This window comes from Durio zibethinus, chromosome 12 (genome assembly GCF_047325235.1).
Source record: "Durio zibethinus cultivar Kanyao isolate XHJ-2024 chromosome 12, ASM4732523v1, whole genome shotgun sequence".
Taxonomy (NCBI): Eukaryota; Viridiplantae; Streptophyta; class Magnoliopsida; order Malvales; family Malvaceae; genus Durio; species Durio zibethinus.
Genome location: NC_143173.1, coordinates 14,676,508 through 14,696,045, shown reverse-complemented (window position 1 = coordinate 14,696,045; position 19,538 = coordinate 14,676,508).

Sequence of the window (19,538 nt, the reverse complement as noted above, 5' to 3'; positions counted from 1 at the left end):
ATAGTCACATGATTTATTATGATAAAATGTTAAATTTTTAATTTAAGTGATTAGGTGTGAAGATTTACACTTAATTTATGAGGTATTATTCATTTTAATTTAAATATTTCATGATTTTATTTTATAAAAAATATTTTATAAGTATGGATTTAAGTTTCTAGTTATATATTATGTTAGATCTTTAGAACATTTTGATGTGGAATCAAGATATCATTAACTCTCGTCCATTAAAACTTGATATTATTGTCAAGTCTATCACATAGCTCATACAGAATCATATAATCAAAAATCATGTTAGACGTTAAGATTTTTATAAATGTCTCTTATCATGTGGTATTTAATTTTTATCTGATTGGTTACTATTTCTAATACTATTTGTTGAGATTCACATTTAATATACGAGATATTATTTATTTTGATAAAAAAATTTTATAATTTTATCTCGTAAAAATATTTTATAAATATAAATATAAATTTTTAATTATATATTATAAGATATTTTAAATATATTTTAATGTGAGATTAAAATGTTATATTAGCATTCAAGATTTGATAACATGAAAAAAGAAAGTGAGAGAGTGGGGTTGAGAACTGGTACATTTATTGAAGAAAGCCTGAAAGGTTGATGAGACATGATGGATAAGTGTGTGGGCTTTTGCTGAAGAAAGTGAGCCGGGAAAAAAATAAAAGAAAAAAAGGAGATGCCGAGCACAGAAGTAAGAAAAATAAGTACGGAATCCCAATTTCCTTGGGATAACATCTAGCACGATCTTACCACTGCCAACATCAAGCCATGCTGTGAGGACAAAGCAAACTTTTCTTTCATCTTATAATAAACCAACATATAAATTTAATAATCTATTTATTATCGTCAAGTACATAAAATTTGAAGTCAATTTGAATATATCAAGTATTGATCAAGAATGCTAGATTTTTTTTCTTATATATGTTTAACGATTTGAAACTTTTATTGATGTCAACAATATAATAATCTAAAATGAATGATTTATATATATAGCATATAAATCCAACGATTAGATTAACAAAATATGAACATATATATAAACTTTAATTATTTTTATACTGTATAAGTGTAAGGGAATCTTTACTCAAATCATTAATCCTATAACTGTTTGATACAGATTTTTAGTAAAGGTTTGCTTTTCTTTCTTTTTTTTTTTTTAAAATTTGAGATTTCGGGATTTTATTATTTTGTTAAAAGAAGGTTATTTTACTTATATTATTGCAAAGTTTGTTTCTTTAGATAAAAAATTATATATAGAAATGCAAAATGCAATCTCCTTTATGCATGTAACTGTTTGATTAGAATTTTACTAAAGGTGTGCATTTTGAGGAAAAAATGTAGATTGGTTTGGAAATGTTATGCATAAATGTTTTTTTGGTGGTATGATCAGCACTGCAATATCATCATGATTTTTCAATATTTTGAAAAGGCTAATACATGTTGGGAACTTATTAGCTCAAATCCTTTTTTTTTTATTATTTCTTTTACATTAATACTTTCCTTTTTCTACTAAAATAGTGTTAGAAAGTGCAATTAACAAGCTCTAAACCATTGTACCAAAAGAAGAAAAAGGAAAGACATAGTATAAACCTAAGCCAGCAGCTTAGTGGTTCATCGTCCAGTACCTTAATAGCTGCGTTAATGGTTTAATTTTGCTCTTCACAACTCATGGGTTTATCCTTAAACAGCAGTGGTTGTCTTCCTCTGTCCCCTTCGGCATGCATCCTCCCTCCATTTAAAAGGGAAAACAAGAAACCTCCGTGATAGAGTTAGAACTTAGCAAAATGGTATTTGGCTATACCTAAATCAGTAATTGATTTTCATTTGTTTTCTTTTTAAATGACAAATATTTATTAATAAAATGGAAACTGGGAAACTGGAACCAATGAATACGTATGGGTTTTGGGTTTTAACTTCCACTTTTCTCTGTGGATTACCCATTTTATTAATTTAGAAGTTGGAGTTAGATATCGTTGACTTGGTCAACAAATTGTAAGTCAAGTGAAATTGTTTAATTCATTAAAAAAAAATCAATTGTTTTAGTAAATTATTGCTTAAGGAAAAGATAAAAGCTCGATGTCATATCGTCTAAATCTGAGGATCTATCGCTAGATATTTACTTAATAAATTATCACTAATCTTTTTTATTTAGGTGCAATTGAGTACATAAGGAATCTATTTTTTCAAAAAATACATAAGCTTAAGGGTTCTTAAAAGAATAAGTTCGGATCTATTAACCAGAATATAGTTCGGGAGTTCAGTTACGAGTGATAAAGGTTATAGCACTTTCACAACATCCATCGAAAGATGGTACTAGCTTAATTTCGTGTTATCCAATAAGCCTTAAAAATTTTACCAAATAATTAACTATTAGAAATTATTCTTAATTAACTTCAATATTTTTGACAAAAAATTAAGAAAAATCTTTTCACCTCAAGAGTATGCAAGAAAACTATTATTTCACTTGCAGAGATTCTATCGTCAGATTATTTAATGTAAAAATTTTAAGAAAGAAAAGGAAACGAAATAAAAATTCAACTTTAGGTATAAATCATTTTTTTTTCAAAAAAAAAAAAACTCATTACTTTTGTATAAGGAAAATTAATACTTTCAATTTTTTCTTAAAGCATTTGGAAGTTTTTATTTTAAGGAAAATTGATGTTTTCAACTTTTTCCTAAAACATTTTTCTTGACAATTTTTTTTTCAAGAAAAATTGGTAATTCCAACTTTTCCTCAAAATGTTTTTCTTAACAATTTTTTTTAAGAAAAATTGGTACTTTCAATTTTTCTCTAAAATGTATTTTTTTGAAAATTTTATTTTAAAACTTTTATTTTAAGAAAAATTGATACTTTCAACTTTTTCTTAAAAATACTTTTTAAAAAAATTTTATTTTCAAGAAAAATTGAATACTTTCAACTTTTCCTCAAAAATACTTTTTAGAAATTTTATTTTCAAAGAAAATTGATACTTTTAACTTTTTTTCAAAAATATTTTTTTGGAAATTTTATTTTAGAAAAATCATTGAAAAAAAAGAAAAATTAAATAAAATTAAATAAAAATAAAAATAAAAAGATAAAAAATTAAGGAATACGAAATAATTCTAATTTAGAAATAATAATAATAATAAATAATTAATTAATTAAAAAAATTTTGGAACGGCTTAGTTCAGCTCGGTTTGAGAGATAGAAACGGCTTCAAGGTGCGGCTCGACGGAAAACGATTCGGCTCGCTTGGCTGGAGCCCAGGCAGAGACACGGGTGGCTGGTTCGGGTCACACTACGGGTCGGTTCGGGTCAGATCTTGGCAAAACTCATGGATCCTGGGTTTATTAATGCCCAAAACGACATCATTTTATGGTACTATAAAAGGCTAATTTCAGCCTTTTCCAACAGAATCCTCTTCTTCCCTCTCTCTCTACCCCCTTAAGAACACCGGTCGAACTTTAATGAGATTCTGAAAATTCTTGCTGAAATCTAGGTTATTCATCGGAAGTTTATTAGAAAGTTGGTCGATTTCTGAAAAGTTATGCCGAAAACTGGGTAATTGGTCGAAAAATTCAGTTGGAGTCGAAAAAGTTGTCGAAAAATTCAAATCTCACCAGAAAATTCAACTGAAATATGGAATTTCCAGAAATTTCCCAAAAAAAATTACCAAAAAAATCTCAAAAATATTAAAATCGCTCATAAACCTTTTAAATGCCCTTTTTTTTTGCTCTGTCTGTATGTGTCTTTTCTGTGTATTCCAGCCTCTATTTATAGGGATTTATCAAAAGAGTTTCTAATCAATCTCAATTCCTTCTGTGATAAGGATTCAGTCTTTGAATCTAATCCAAACACTATCAGCCCCAAGATTTACGACAAAAAAGTTTCTTCTAGAACAAAAATCATATATAAAAATAATAATACTTAAAATGAAATTTAGAACAGATACACCAAAATAATAATAATAATAATAATAAATTAAAAATAAAAATAAAAATAGGCCCATCTTACCCATTTGGACTAGGCCTAATTGATCCGGGCCTAGATCAAATTAGGTGTCTACAGCTGTCCCTCTTTGCACATTTTTTGTGAAACAAGAATTGTGCAAAAATATAGATACCCATTCAAGACTCAACTCAACTTTTTTTTTTTACTTTTTTTTGTTTTTTATTATTTTTTTAATTAAAATTTTGATCAAAGCTCCTCTAAGTAGAGGCTCAATGACTTTGAAAAAATAACAAAGTTCCTCTAAATAGAGGCTCAACAACTTTGAAAAAAATAAATAAGGTTCCTCTAAACAGATGCTTAATGACTTTGAAAAAATAAACAAGGCTCCTCTAATAAGAAGCTCAACGACTTTGGAAAAATAAATAAAGTTCCTCTAAATAGAGGCTCAACAACTTTAAAAAAATAAACAAAGCTTTTCTAATCATGTCTAGAGGAGTCAAAGATCGTGTTTAAAAGAATTTCAGGAGATTATGCCTAAAGGTCTTACAAATCGATCATAATACCGAGAGATATCCTTTTTCAAGGATTAGAATCTTACCTCACAAGCTTTAAATGAGAATTTGAAACTTTTACACCAAAATGTCTTCACATCTGTCTTTTCCATGTGAGATCCTAAAATACCCTTGCTTTTTGAATTTATGCATCATACTTTCTTAAATGCAGTGTATGCTATGCGAAATGTAATGCATGCAAAATTCAATGCATGTTATGAAAATGCTGGCTGATTAATTCTCATTCAGTTGTGGTCTCAAGTTTTTTAAGCTATTCTCTTAGACCTCAAACCCTTTATTCTTCGAAGACCAAGTCATTGTAACTCTCAATCATCTTTTTCATTTAATTTTCACATTCTTTCTGCAAGAAATCTCTTTCCAAATTCAATATCCTTATTAGGAACTAAATATCTCAAATTTTCCTTTATCACTCTCGACCTCTCTAATGTAATGTAGAAATCTTTCATGCTATTATTTATTTATCAATCATTATTTCAATTTCAAAAAGTAAGAATGCATTCACACATTTTTTCCATTATAAGGTATTAAGGAGAAAATAATAAGAATGGTTAGAAAAATAATCAACAGAAGAGACACACGAAGAATGAAATAGAATGTCTTTTATTAGCAAAAATGCTGGCGAACTTTGGCTAAGAGAAAGTTACAAAGATAGGTATGGGGAGATAATGCCCAAAAATGAACAATTGGACAATCATGATAACACATCTCAAAGTTTTTTTTCAAAAAACTCAACCCCCGATGCACTTGACAACTTAGAGTTTCTCAAAATATGCTAGCCTCTATGCTAATGAAATTTTAGATTTGATGTTGTATTCTCCTTATCTAAGCTGCTTTTTTAAGTTTTCAACTTAGATAAACCCTCTATGACTTAAACCGTCATCTTGAGGTTTTCTCCTTGAGTTTTTTCATTTTTTCATTTTCATTTTTTTATTTTTCTTCCATTTTTTTATTATTTTTTTCAAGCATAGTACTTTTTCACAACATCAAAATTTATAGGATGAGGCAAATCATTTTCATCCATCTCAGCCAATATCAACACTCCACCCGAGAAAGCCCGTTTCACCACATATGGCCTTTCCTAATTTGGAGTCCACTTTTTTTTTATTATCATGCTGGCTTAGGAGAATTCTTTTCAAAACCAACTCGCCTTCTCAGAAAACAATGTGGTCAAACTTTTTTATCATGAGCCCTCATCATTCTTCTTTAATATAGCTAACCATGGCACAATGCTATCAATCTCTTTTCCTTAATGAGATTCAACTGTTCATAGTACTCTTGAATCCATTCAACCTCTTTTAGTTCAACTTTCTTCAAAATACTTAAGGATGAGATTTTTACTTTCATTGTTAGTACAACTTCCATCTCATAAACCAAAGAAAATGGAGTTGCCCCAATAAAGGTGCGCATTGACGTTCGATATGCATGCAGTGCAAATGGTAACTTTTCATGCCAATTTTTATAGGTCTTGATCATCTTTTCAAGAATTTTTTTTATATTCTTGTTTGTCGCCTCAACTTTTCCATTCATTTTTGGACAGTATGATGCTGAATTGTGATGCTTGATCTTATACTAGGCATATATTTTTTGCATCATTTTGTTATTTAAATTCTTGGCATTATTTGAAATGATTCTTTTTGAAAGTTCGTATCTATAAATCTTTTTATGAACTTATAGACTATAGACCATGTCACACTCCTAAATGATGCTACTTTCACCCATTTTGTGAAGTAATCTATCATCACAAAAATAAACCTACGCCCATTAGAAGCCTTTGGGGTAATATGACTAATGACATCCATGTCCCACATCGAGAATGGCCAAGGTGGTGCCAAAACATATAAAATAGATTGTGGAGAATGGATCTTATCAGCATATATTTGATATTTATGGTATTTACGAGCATAGTCAATGCAATCACTCTCTATTGTTAACCAATAGTACCTTACTCTCGTGATCTATCTTACCATCATATGTCCACTAGCATGTGTCCTATATATTCCACATGTACCTCTTTAATAATTTTTCTTACCTCAACCTTACTTACGCATTTCAGCAATACTTGATCATGGCTCATTTTGTACAGAACATCCCTGTCTAAGAAAAAGCTCATAGCTAATCTTCAAATGACCCTTTTATCATTCTTTGTTGCTTAGATCAGGTATTGTTGGTTCTTAATGTACTGAATATATCATAAAACCAGGGCTTCCCATCATCCTTTTCTTTTACATTGGAGCAATGAGCTGGTATATCCTTGACATCTAACTTGATAGGTTGAATGTCAGTATTATCACTAATTTTGATCATTATAACTAGAGTAGCTAAGGCATCGGCAATCAGATTCTCCTATCGAGCTAAATGATCAAACTGAATATCTTCAAACTACTTTATCAAATTTAAAATATACTTATGATATAAAACGAGTTTTGAATCCCTTATCTCCCATTCTCCTTTCAATTAATATATAACTAGAGCTGAATCTTCAAACACTTTTAATGCTTTGACTTTTCTATCTATAACAATTTGTAAACCCATGACACATGCCTCATATTCAGCTATGTTATTTGTGTAATTGAAATTTAACCTTGCTGTTATAAGATTGTATTAATTTTTTGAAAAAATTAGAATTGCCCCAATTTCATGTCCCAAAGCATTGGCAGCTCCATCAAAGTACATCTTCAAACACTTTACTTCATGCTCCCTTTTTTTTAATTGGGAAATAGCAATCAGATCTTCATCGAAAAACTTAATCTCATTAGTTCATATTCTTTAATAGTACGATTTACGAGAAACTCAGTTATAGCACTCTATTTTATTACCTTTTGGCTTACATATATGATGTCATATTTTGAGAGCATTACTTGTCACCTAGCAATTCTCTCAGACAAAAAAAGCTTCTCGAAGATGTATTTAATTGGATCTAATTTTGCTATAAGCCAAGTGGTATGATAAAGCATGTATTGTCTGAGTCTTTTGACAGTCTAAGCTAATGCACAACACATTTTTTTCAAAGAAGAATATTTGGACTCATATTTTGTGAATCTTTTACTCAAATAAGAAATAGCCCTCTCTTTTTAACCATATTCATCTTACTGCCCCAGCACGCATCCCATTGAATTTTCGTACACTGTCACATACAAAATTAAGGGTTTTCTTGGAACAAGTGGCACCAACACTAAAAGATTTGACAAGTATTGCTTAATTTTATCAAAAGCCACTTGACACTCTTTGTTCCATTCTCCAGGGTTATTCTTACGAAGAAGAAGCTTAAAAATAAGATTACATTTATAAGTAAGCTGAGATATGAATCACGAAATGTAGTTCAATCTTTTTAAAAAACCTCAAACTTCTTTTGGAGTACTCGAAGGTGACAAATTTTGAATGGCTCATATTTTGTCTGGATCAACTTCAATCCCTCTTTCACTAACCACAAAGCCTAATAACTTCCCTGATTTTACCCCGAATGTGAACTTGGCTAGGTTCAACTAGGTTAGAATTTTCTTAACTTTTCAAATAACTTTTTAAGGTTGGTGACATGATCTTCATTTTCAAGAGATTTTGTAATCATATCATCCACATACACCTCAAACTTTTTATGCATCATGTCATAGAAGAGCATCATCATGGCTCTTTGGTATGTTGTCCTAGCGTTCTTTAACCCAAAAGGCATGACTTTATAGCTAAAAGTCCCCTACATGATCGTGAAAATGGTTTTTTTTCATATCACTTGCAGTCATTTTTATCTAATTATACCTTGAGAATCCATCTATAAAGGAGAACATTGAATGTTTAGTTGTGTTATCTACCAGTATCAATATGAGATAAAAGAAAGTTATCCTTTGGACTAGCTCTATTCAAATCATGATAGTCTACACATATTCGTACCTTTTCATCTTTCTTAAGAATTGGTAATATATTAGTTACCCATTCTAGATACTTAGCCACTTGTAAAAAACCTGTATCAAACTATTTCTTTACATCTTCTTTAATTTTTAGCAACATTTCAGGCTTTATTTACCTTAGTTTTTGTTGGACTGGCTTACATTTTGGCTTTAAAGGTAGTTTATGCTTTACTATCTTCGTACTCAATCCTGGTATATCTTGGTAAGACCAAGCAAACATATCTATGAATTCTCGAAGTAGATCTTCTAAACGTTGCCTGTCTCCTGATGAAAGTAAAGTGTCAATTCTAACCTCTTTCTTATTCTTTTCATCTCTCAGATTCACCAAGTCAGTTATCTCTTGATGAGGCTCAATTGACTTATTTTCTTGTTCAATCAATCTCATTAGGTCTAGAGGTATAACATATTTCTTAGAATCCTCTTCATTATCAAGTTCATTAGTGTTAATTGAATTATCAAAATTAACCTCTTGATCGTTATCATAATTATCTTCTTGTTCATTTAAAGACCTAAAATTGATGTTGGCAAGATGTGTTTGAAAAAATGAAAAAATGGCAATAATGAAGCACAAGAAGAAATGAATGAAAATACATCATTCCTAATCTTTATTAAAATAATACAAGATAAATGACCCAAACAAGAAAGATCACCCCAATGCCTTGGGCAATAGCTATTTGGATGTACAATTATATTGAATTAATCTTAAAAGTAAAAGGCATTTCAATGGTAGTCCAATTATTCAACTCATAATCTGAAGGACAAAGATGGACCCACCCTTTTTGTTCAAGCCTTGTTTCATCTTCAATAGCATGGATGGTCAATTGGGCGAATGCCTCTTTCATACTTTGTTCACATTTCTTTTTTGCATTTGGGTACATGAATCCTTCAGGCCTGAAAGTCTCGTATAAGTGCAGGATGATCATTAATCTTGCTATTTTACCTACTAGTCTTCTCTTAATTTTCCATTCTACTACTTCATAAACTAGGCCTGGCCTTTCATTGTTGTTCACTTTTGTTAGGGGCTTTCTTATTCCCTATAAGTTCTTACCTAGCACTACTCTGGATACCAGCCTTTATTGATGACTTGGCACATTACTATCTTTGAAAAGGGTTAATTTTTATATCTTTCACCTATAGAGTTGACTAACTCGAAGGATCGATAAGAGCATTCCATTGCTTCCTCAGCAGTTTCTACATATGGGGCATTCAATGGTTAAGTTACCAATATGTCTTCTTCTCTAAACACTAACACTAATTGGCCTTCCACATTGAACCTAATTTTTTAGTGCAAGATAAAGGGAATAGCCCTTACCATATGAATTCGTGGCCTTTCCAGTAGACAGTTGTAAGATGGAAAGATATCCATCACTTGAAACTTCATATTAAAAGTGCACAACCCAATTTGCAAAGGTATCTCGACATCTCCTAGAACTTCTCTTTTGGTCCTATTAAAAGCTTGCATGACCATTTGACTGTCCTTTATATAAGAGTAGTCGATAGGTAGCCTTACCAAAGTTGACATAGATATGATATTGATAACGAAACCATTATCAATAAGGACCTTAGCTATGATATGGCTCTTGCACTTGATCGTGATATGCAAAACCTTGGCACTTCCCCTTTCCTTCGGGGGAATCTCTTCATCACTGAATGAAATATAATTTACATGACTAGATTTTTAGCCAGGTGGTTCACATATTCAACAGATACATTATGTGCCACATATGCTTAGTTCAATACTTTCAACAGGGCATTTCGGTATGGTTTCAAATTCAATAGCAATGATAATAATGAGATTCATGCTGGCATTTTGTTCAATTGTCAATAACTAAATATTCATTATGTTTTACCATCTTTAAGAATTTACAAGCCTCTTTTTCTGACATCAACTTCAAACGATCCTCATCAGGTTCTACTTCGGGGTTATTTCATTTTTCTTTTACATTGGCTTTCTCTCTTCTAGCTTTCTCTAATATTTTTAGAGTGTAGCATCTTTCACTTCAGGTAATACCTCATACACCAGTTATATTAGAGGCATCAATCTTAGAGACATTCTCTTCTTGCCCCCAAACTACTATATCGCAGCCATATTTCTAGGGTACAACCTTATCATCCTTCTATATAAATGGAGTTAAAACTTTAAAAGTTACCAGCCTTGGAATGAGTTTGTCTATGACTGACTTTAGCTTGTTCCCACAATGAATTATTATTGGTTTTAGAAACGATTTTATATGTTTATTAGTCATGGATACTTTAACACTCTTTGAGTCTTCTTTTTTTTCATAAACTTTCATCTGGTATGAATCCAAGAACTTTTGTACCTCTTGGTGAAACTGCTCACAAATTTTGATAGAGTGACCTATTGCCCCACTATGATATTTACAACTAGTGCCTGCTATATATATATTTCATGATAATAGTGCAGACTCACTAGTTATATCATGTTAGTTTTTTTCAAAGCATCAAATAGTTGATTGAAATGTGTCTTAATATCTGTAACTTTTTTCTTCAAATGATGCTCATGTTCATTACTCAGGGCATTTATGTTATGATTAGGCAAATGATTGCCACTAACATTTGGTGTAATTACTCATTTTGTATCGAAGCTAATCATTTCATCCTTGATTAACCGTTGCACTTTATGTTTCAAGGCAGTGCAATTTTTGGTGGAATGACTAGCAATCCCATAGTGATAGTTATAATAGGCTGTGGGATCATACCATTTAGGGTAAGGCGGCTTGAGTGGCTCTAATTTGCTAGGAGCAATCACATGACTATTGTAAAGCTCACGATATAACTCTATATAAGTCATGAGAATTGGGTCAAATATAAGCTTTTCGTGAGTATTTTGTTGCTCCTGAGAACCATTCATTGGGCTGGCTAGACGGGTCTGAGGTCTTGGGGTAGATTGAATATTAGGACTATATGTGGTATTTTGAGGTTTAAAAAAAGTTGATATGTTTGGGGATAATATGATTGTAGGAATGGTTGGTATGGGTAAAGGGAAGTGTTATTCATAGTAGAATAATATGAAAGGTATCCTTGTAGTGGGTAGGGTTGATAACCCCTGAATTGTTGCCTATCAAAGCTCATAGCTTGAGCTTCAGTCTTTTTTTTCTTTGAGGCTCTTTTACTTGATGCCTCTCATTCTTCTAACTTGCTATGCTTGATGGCACTCTCAATAATTTCTTCTGAAATCATCATGTCGATAAAATTCTTGGTTGCATTCCCCATCATCTTTTTATATTAGGGAGATTTTAGAGTGATGATGAACAGTACTGTAGTTTTTTTTCGGTTAGAGAAGGTTGCATTTGAAAGGCTACATCCCTCCACTCTAAGTATATTCCTTAAAGGACTCATTTATCTTTTTCTCCATGTTCTGTAAAGACAAACGATTAGGAGCCAATAATATACCGATATTGATCGATAAAGTCATAGGTCATATCACTCTAAGAATGGATGTGATAACTATCCAGCTGAACATACCACCTAGCAACAGAGCCTGTAAGGCTATCTTGAAAAACATGCATTAATAATTTTTCATTATGAGCATGGGCTACTATCTTTCGATAATACATAATGATATGAGTCTTTGGGCACTTCGTGTCATTATATTTCTCAAATTTTGGTACTTTAAATTTTAGTGGAATAACCATATTTGGGATTAAGCATAGCCTAATAGTATCGATAGAACTATAAAACCTAATTCCTTCTACAGTCATAGTCTTTGTTCCAGCATACTAATCTTCAAATCTTCTTAAGATTCCAACGCCTTTGCTTTTTTTTTTCTTTCTCTTTCAAGTAATCTAAATCAAGAACTTGGATTGGTTCTATTACCTTTTCAATAAAGACATGATTCACATAGCTATGATAATGTCCAGGGTTATGGGTCATATCGCACCAAGAATGGATGCGAGTTCTGTCCAGCCGGACATACCACCTAGCAGCAGAGCTTGTAAGGCTATCTTGAAAAATATGCATTAATAATTTTTCATTATAAGCATGGGTTGCCATCTTCTGACAGTACATGGTGATATGAATCTTTGGACACTTTGTACTATCATATTTCTCAAATTTTGGTACTTTGAACTTTGGTAGAATAACCATATATGGGATTAAGCACAGTCCAACAGCATCGATAGAACCATAAAACTCAATTCTTTCTACAGCCTGTAGCCTTTGTTTCAGCATACTAATACTCGAATCTTTCTAAGACTCCACCACCTTTGTCTTTTTTTTTTCTTTCTTTTTCAAGTCATCTAAATCAAAAGCTTGGATTGATTCTTCTATCTTTTCAGTAAAGACAGGATTCACATAGCTATAGTAATGCCCAGAGTTTGAAGTTGATTGCATTTCAGGGTATACAGGATATGTGAACTGTTGTGACGGTATATCCTGTGTAGATTGGGCTTGTTGTGGATCAAAACCTGGAGGATATAGAGGGTCAACCATTTCTTATGATGGAGGGCCATATTGGCTTGTATTTTCTTCTATCCCTTTTCCCTTATTCAACTTATTAAGAGCTTTCAAAATCTTACTCAACTCATTCTCAATCTTTTCCTATGCTTTTTTCAATTTCTTAAATTGGTGAGAGTTTTCTTACTCCATTTGTCTGGCTCTGGCTTTTATGTTATATCAGTCGATGAGGTTTTTACTGGATGGAGCTATTCTTGAACCTTAAATACCATATCTTAAAATTAGCAAGTTCATATGACCATTTTATGGTTACTTTATTAAATGTATTGAATGAGAATACAAGGAATGGAAATGTATGCATAAAAAGAATTTTTTTTTTAAGACAATGCTCAACCAAAAGATTTCATTTATTCCAAAGAACTTTCATTTACATAGAATCTATCATCCTAAAGTTATAACCATAAAATTGTTTGATTTGCTCATACTGGGCTCTAGTTTCCTCGATGAAATTTAGGAGACACTGCCCATGTTCTCCTATTAGGGCCACCATTTGTTTCAATGCCTCTGCCTCTTCTACCATCTCTTTTGTGTTATACACCCTTTTGTAAATTTGGATTGTTAAGCGCTCAATGTACTTCTATCTTCTTAGGTTTTCCTTTTTACCACATCAAACTTAGTATGATAACTCTCTATGCTCTCTAACTAATGTAGCAATATAGTCTTCTTATTCATCCAACCTTTGTCTTAATCTGCTTAAGTAGCTATTCAACATGTTATTTTTTGTTTGTACTTGGGTGCTTTCTTTCTCTAATTCAGTATATTCTTGCTTCAATCGCTTATTTTCATCTGTCTGCTTAGCGATTGTTATCTTTTTGGCTCTTACCTTCACACACAACCTCTTATATTCATGGTGTAGTTTCGCTAAGTCTTCAATAGTTGTATCACGTTCTCTAGCGATCTTGTAGACTTTAGCTTCCTATTTTTTAACTCTATCTTTCCACTTATCTTTTTTCTCTTAAAGCTCTTGAATCTCTTGTTTTAGCCTATCTTTTTTAGACTTGAATTCTTTTGTCACAAGCTCTAATTTTGATGGTGTCTCTTCAAGCTTTTCTCTTGTTGGCTGTTGAAAGCTTTCATAAATGAATACCATTTCCTATCTTTGTCTTGCTCTCCAAACCAAGTACCCCTAAGTGACCTTATTAATGAACGGTCCATGATTCACTCTATGGGGATTTTTCCACGCTTTAATTACCTCATTCATCTTTTAAAATGTGTTTGGCTCACTGTAAGAAAAATTTTATTGATGAAGCTTATGCGTCATAGGAATGAACTATTCTACTCCAAATTGTATTTTCACTAGAAGTGGCGTATAACTTGTTACTTTCCATAAACCCAAAAGTGGGACCACAATGTTATCTCCACACTGATATAGCATAGGTTCATGATTCATCCACGAGACCAACCATCTTACCTTGACACTTATCAATCTTTGTAATAAAGCTACCCATTTTTTTTAGACTTTTGTTCTGACTATCCAGTTTCATAGAATTCCTTAATTAGAGCTCGATTGCAGACATAAAGCTTTAAGAAAGCACATTTTCTCCATTCGAAGTAGCTTTTCATCCATAAGTACAATAACTGTATACAGCTTGTAAAACGCCCTCCCTTTCGATGATAGTAACTCAAAGATTTGATAGTCTCCTTTAATATTACCATTGAAAGGTTACAGCCATTGATCAAACTTTCAAAGAAGTCAATCACTGCTATTTCAATATAACCTAAGATTTAAAAAAAAAATCACCATTCTGTATATAGCTAAGGTAAACACATCTAACCTTTATTCTTCATCGGCATGTTGCACTAGGAACTCATGAAAGAACTTTCAAAGTAGGCAAACCTGTTCTTGTTTTTTCTTTGTATGAGAATCCAAAACCTCTTTATTTATCCCCATAAGATGGGTCAAATCCTTACAAAATCCTGACTTGTGTTTTTTGACATATATCTTATTAGGAGCATTGGGGTGCAGGCCTAACAAAATCGAATATTCTTCAATGATTGGTGTCATATCAACTTCATTGAAGATGAAACACTTGTATGCAAGATCCCAGAATTGTGCCACAGCTTTAATTAGTTGATTGTTGACATTTACTGGAAGAAGATGTGCTATATGCCCATGTCTCTGGCAAAACATCTATTGTCTTGATGGACTAATCTTCTTCCATATATCAACCAAATCCTCTAGATTATTTTGTTTAAGAAGGATAGATGTTTTTTTGGGACAAGGTAAAAGCATAACTGATTGGTAAACAATCCTCCATCTTTAGTTGAATCTTTTTTGACTAAATCTTTACTTCGTTGGGTGACTCACAAGGAGCTAATACAGACGAAGAGTAAACTAGTCGTTTTATAAAATCTATGAAAAACTCATTGTTGAAGATCATCTTTTAGGTAAATATTCTTTATGCAACTTTATGATATGAGTATGGATCATGCAAACATAAATAAGAGAAGAGGTTAGTACATCAAATAAAGAGAAATAAATAAATGAATTAAAATGTCACACACAATAAGAAGAATGAATCCTATATTTTGGTCAATTCTAAATGGAAGAAGATGGCTTTATCTATAGGTTAGGTACTTATAAAGTTCATTATATGTGATTCAAGGTTAAAGTCTAAAGGTTCCCAAGTTGTTCCTTACATTATCGTCTATTACAGACTAGTAAGACACCTAAATCCTCACCCATTACAGGCTACAAGCGAAAAATGTTCAATTTAAGTGGGAGTATTTCGCTAGCCATTGCAAAAGCATTAAAACCTCACAAAGCAATAGGTAACTTACTCCCTCCTAGAGGGACTGAGCTTAGGTATAAAGCTCATGTTATGTACATGCATATGAATGACAGAGTTAACAAAGTGAATAAATAGAATGAATAAAAAAATCCATACAAAAAGTTCAATTTATTAAGCTTTTGGATAACACAAATTTATTTGCTGGCCTGACTCTCAGTTCTCTCCAGTAGAGTTGCCAAACTGTCATAACGTCTAGATCTGAAAATTTATCGCTAGATATTGACTTAATGAGTCACCACCAATCTTTTTTGTTTAGGTACAATTGGGCACTTAAGGAATCTATCTTTTCAAGGAACACCTAAGCTTAAGGGTCCCTAAAAAAATAGGTTTGGATCTATTAACTAAAATAGGGTTTGAGAGTTCGGTTATGAGTGAGGAAGGTTATAGTACCTTCACAACGTCCATCGAAAAATAATACCAGCTTAATTTCATGTTATCCAATAAGCCTTAAAAATTTTATCAAGTAATTAACTATTGAAAATTATTCTTAATTAACTCCAATACTTTTGACAAAAAATTAAGAAAAATCCCTTCACCTCAAGAGTATGCAAGAAACCTACTGTTTCACTTACAGAGACTCCATCATTTGATTATTTAACATTAAAATTTCAAGAAAGAAAAGGAAAATAAATAAAAATTCAACTTTAGGTATAAATCCTTTTCCTTTCAAAAAAAAAAACTCATTGCTTTTGTATAAGAAAAATTGATATTTTCAACTTTTCCTTAAAGCATTTGAAATTTTTATTTTAAGAAAAATTGATACTTTTAACTTTTCCCTAAAATGTTTTTCTTGACAATTTTTTTCAAAGAAAATTGGTACTTTCAACTTTTCTCCAAAATGTTTTTCTTAACAATTTTTTTTAAAGAAAAATTATTACTTTCAATTTTTTCTCAAAATGTATTTTTTTGAAAATTTTATTTTAGAAATTTTATTTTAAGGAAAATTGATACTTTCAACTTTTTCTCGAAAAATATTTTTTTGAAAATTTTATTTTTAAGAAAAATTGATACTTTCAACTTTTCATCAAAAATATTTTTTTGGGAATTTTATTTTAGGAAAATCATTGAAAAAAAAAAGAAAAATAAAATAAAAATAAAAATAAAAAGATAAAAAATTAAGGAATACCAAATAATTCTAATTTAGAAATAATAATAATAATAAATAAATAAATAAATAAACTTTGAAACGTTTCGGCTCGGTTTGAGAGATAGAAACAGCTCAAAGGTGTGGCTCGACGGGAAATGGTTCTGCTTGGCTCGGCTGGAGCCCAGACAGAGATGTGGGTCGCTGGTTTGGGTCACGCTACGAGTCGGGTCGAATCTTAGCAAAATGTGCGGATCCTGGGTTTGTTAATACCATAAAATGACGTCATTTTATGGTACTACAAAAGGCTAATTTCAGCCTTTTCTAGTAGAATCCTCTTCTTCCCTCTCTCTACTGCTCATTTTCTCTCCCTCTCTCTTTACCTCTTCAAGAACACCAGTCGAGCTTTAACCGAATTCTGAAAATTCTTGCCAGAATTTGGGTTATTTGTTGGAAGTTCGCTGAAAAGTTAATCGATTTCTGAAAAGCTATCCCAGAAACTAGGTAACTAGTCGAAAAATTCAATCGGTGCGCAAAAGTTGCAAGAAAATTCAAATCTCACCAGAAAATTAAATCGGAATATGGAATTTTCAAAAAATTTCCAAAAAAAATCGTCAAAAAAAATCTCAAAATTCTTAAAATCACTCATAAACCTTCTAAACACCATTTTTTTTTTTTGCTCTCTTTATGTGTCTTTTCTGTGTATTCCAACATCTATTTATAAGGATTGATCAGAAGAGTTTCTGATCAATCCCAACTCCTTCTGAAATTAAGATTCAGTCTTTGAATTCAATCCAAACCCTATCAATCCCAAGATTTATGGCAAAATGGTTTCTTTTAGAACAAAAATCATATATAAAAACAACAATACTTAAAACGAAATTTAGAATAGATAAACTAAATAATAATAATAATAATAATAATAATAATAATCATAATAATAAAATTAAAAATGAAATGAGCCCATCTTACATATTTTGATCAAACCCAATTGATCCGAACCTGAATCAAATTAAATTTCTACACTCCATACAACTAGAACCCTCCGGTAGGCTCCAAGAGTGGTTACGTGTCTACGGTTAGTCCTTTCTTGGTAAATTTGTTATGTATTCACATTATGTCACCTGATAGACCGTTATGCTATAATATGTAAAGTCTAATGGATTGCATTGAGTTCATATTATTGGTTAAATTTTATTCCAAGGGAAACTGCATTGTTGTTTTGTTGCAATTAACATCAGTCTTAAGTTTTTGCCGCTCATTGCAATTTTTAAGCTTTGTTGTTGGTTCTACTTTCGAGTTGGAATAGGAATTAATGGTAGAATAATTTGTATTAAATGGACTTTGACCATTAAAATATGATAAAAATATTAAAAAAAAAAGTCAGGAAGATCAGGAAAGGAAGAACTATTTTTTAAAAATTGGAATCAAGTCAAATGTTGATTTATGCTGTTTTGTCTAGAGGATATAAAAATATATATTTTAGTATTTATTTAATTATATATTTATTATATTAATAAAATTATTATTTAATATTTTTATTTAAAAATTAACTTAATATAAAATGCTACATGTATATATAATTCAGATATAATTTATATTAAAAATTAATGCTTTTTTAAATATTATACTCAATTAAAATAATTTAATTAATTTCAAATTGAGTTGAATTAAATAAAAATTATATATATATATATCTCGAATTGGAATGGAATATCTAAAATCATAACTCAATATCGAATCAAAATAAAATCAAATAAAATTACTAAAGATTAAAATCGATGTAGGAGCGAGTGTCATGGGTCGAGACTCAAGCTCCGAACTCGTACTGCTCCAAGACCCGGGCATTCACCCTTCCGACGTCCCGGATCAGCCTTCCGCCACGGTTCACACCTTTGTGAGGTATTGTCCGCTCTGGCCCCCCTGACCTCACGGTTTTGTCCTACAAAAGGCGCCTCACAAGGCGGAGATGGTGTGAACCCTTTTATACCCTAGTGACCCTCCTATTATGTTCGATGTAAGATTCAGGACTCCTCCTTAGGTTCGTGACATTTTCACGCACCCAACCTCGTGACGCCCTCGTCACGGAGGCTGGCCACCCTGCCTACATCCCTCGAGGTGCTTGACGTGGATCGAACGGTTTAGGGCTGGCTCTGATACCACTTGTCACGGGTCGAGACTCAAGCTCCGAACCCGTGCGGCTCCGGGACCCGGGCATTCACCCTTTCGGCATCCCGGATCAGCCTTCCGCCACGGTTCACACCTTTGTGAGGTATTATCCGCTCTGGCCCCCCTGGCCTCACGGTTTTGTCCTACAAAAGGCGTCTCACAAGGCGGAGATGGTGTGAACTCTTTTATACCCCAGTGACCCTCCTATTATGTTCGATGTGGGATTCAAGACTCCCCCTTAGGTCCGTGACACGAGCATAATCCTGCCAACGATACAAGCTGTTTCCAATATGAAAGCATGTAGCTTACAATGTGTTTTAATTCAAAAGTATATTGTGAATAAAATAATATTTTAATTAAAAAATATTAGAAATTACATTAATTAAAATGGACAATATGAATTTTACATGATAAAATCTAATAAAAATTCAATTCTATCTTTCTTGCAAAGCTCATATGTCAAACTCCATTCCCGTAACAAAAAATCTAAACTATTTTAAAGGTTTTTTATTTTTAGTTATTTAATTATATAAATATTTTTATTTATTTTATAGTTTATAACTAAAAAATAATCTCCACTTAACACATTA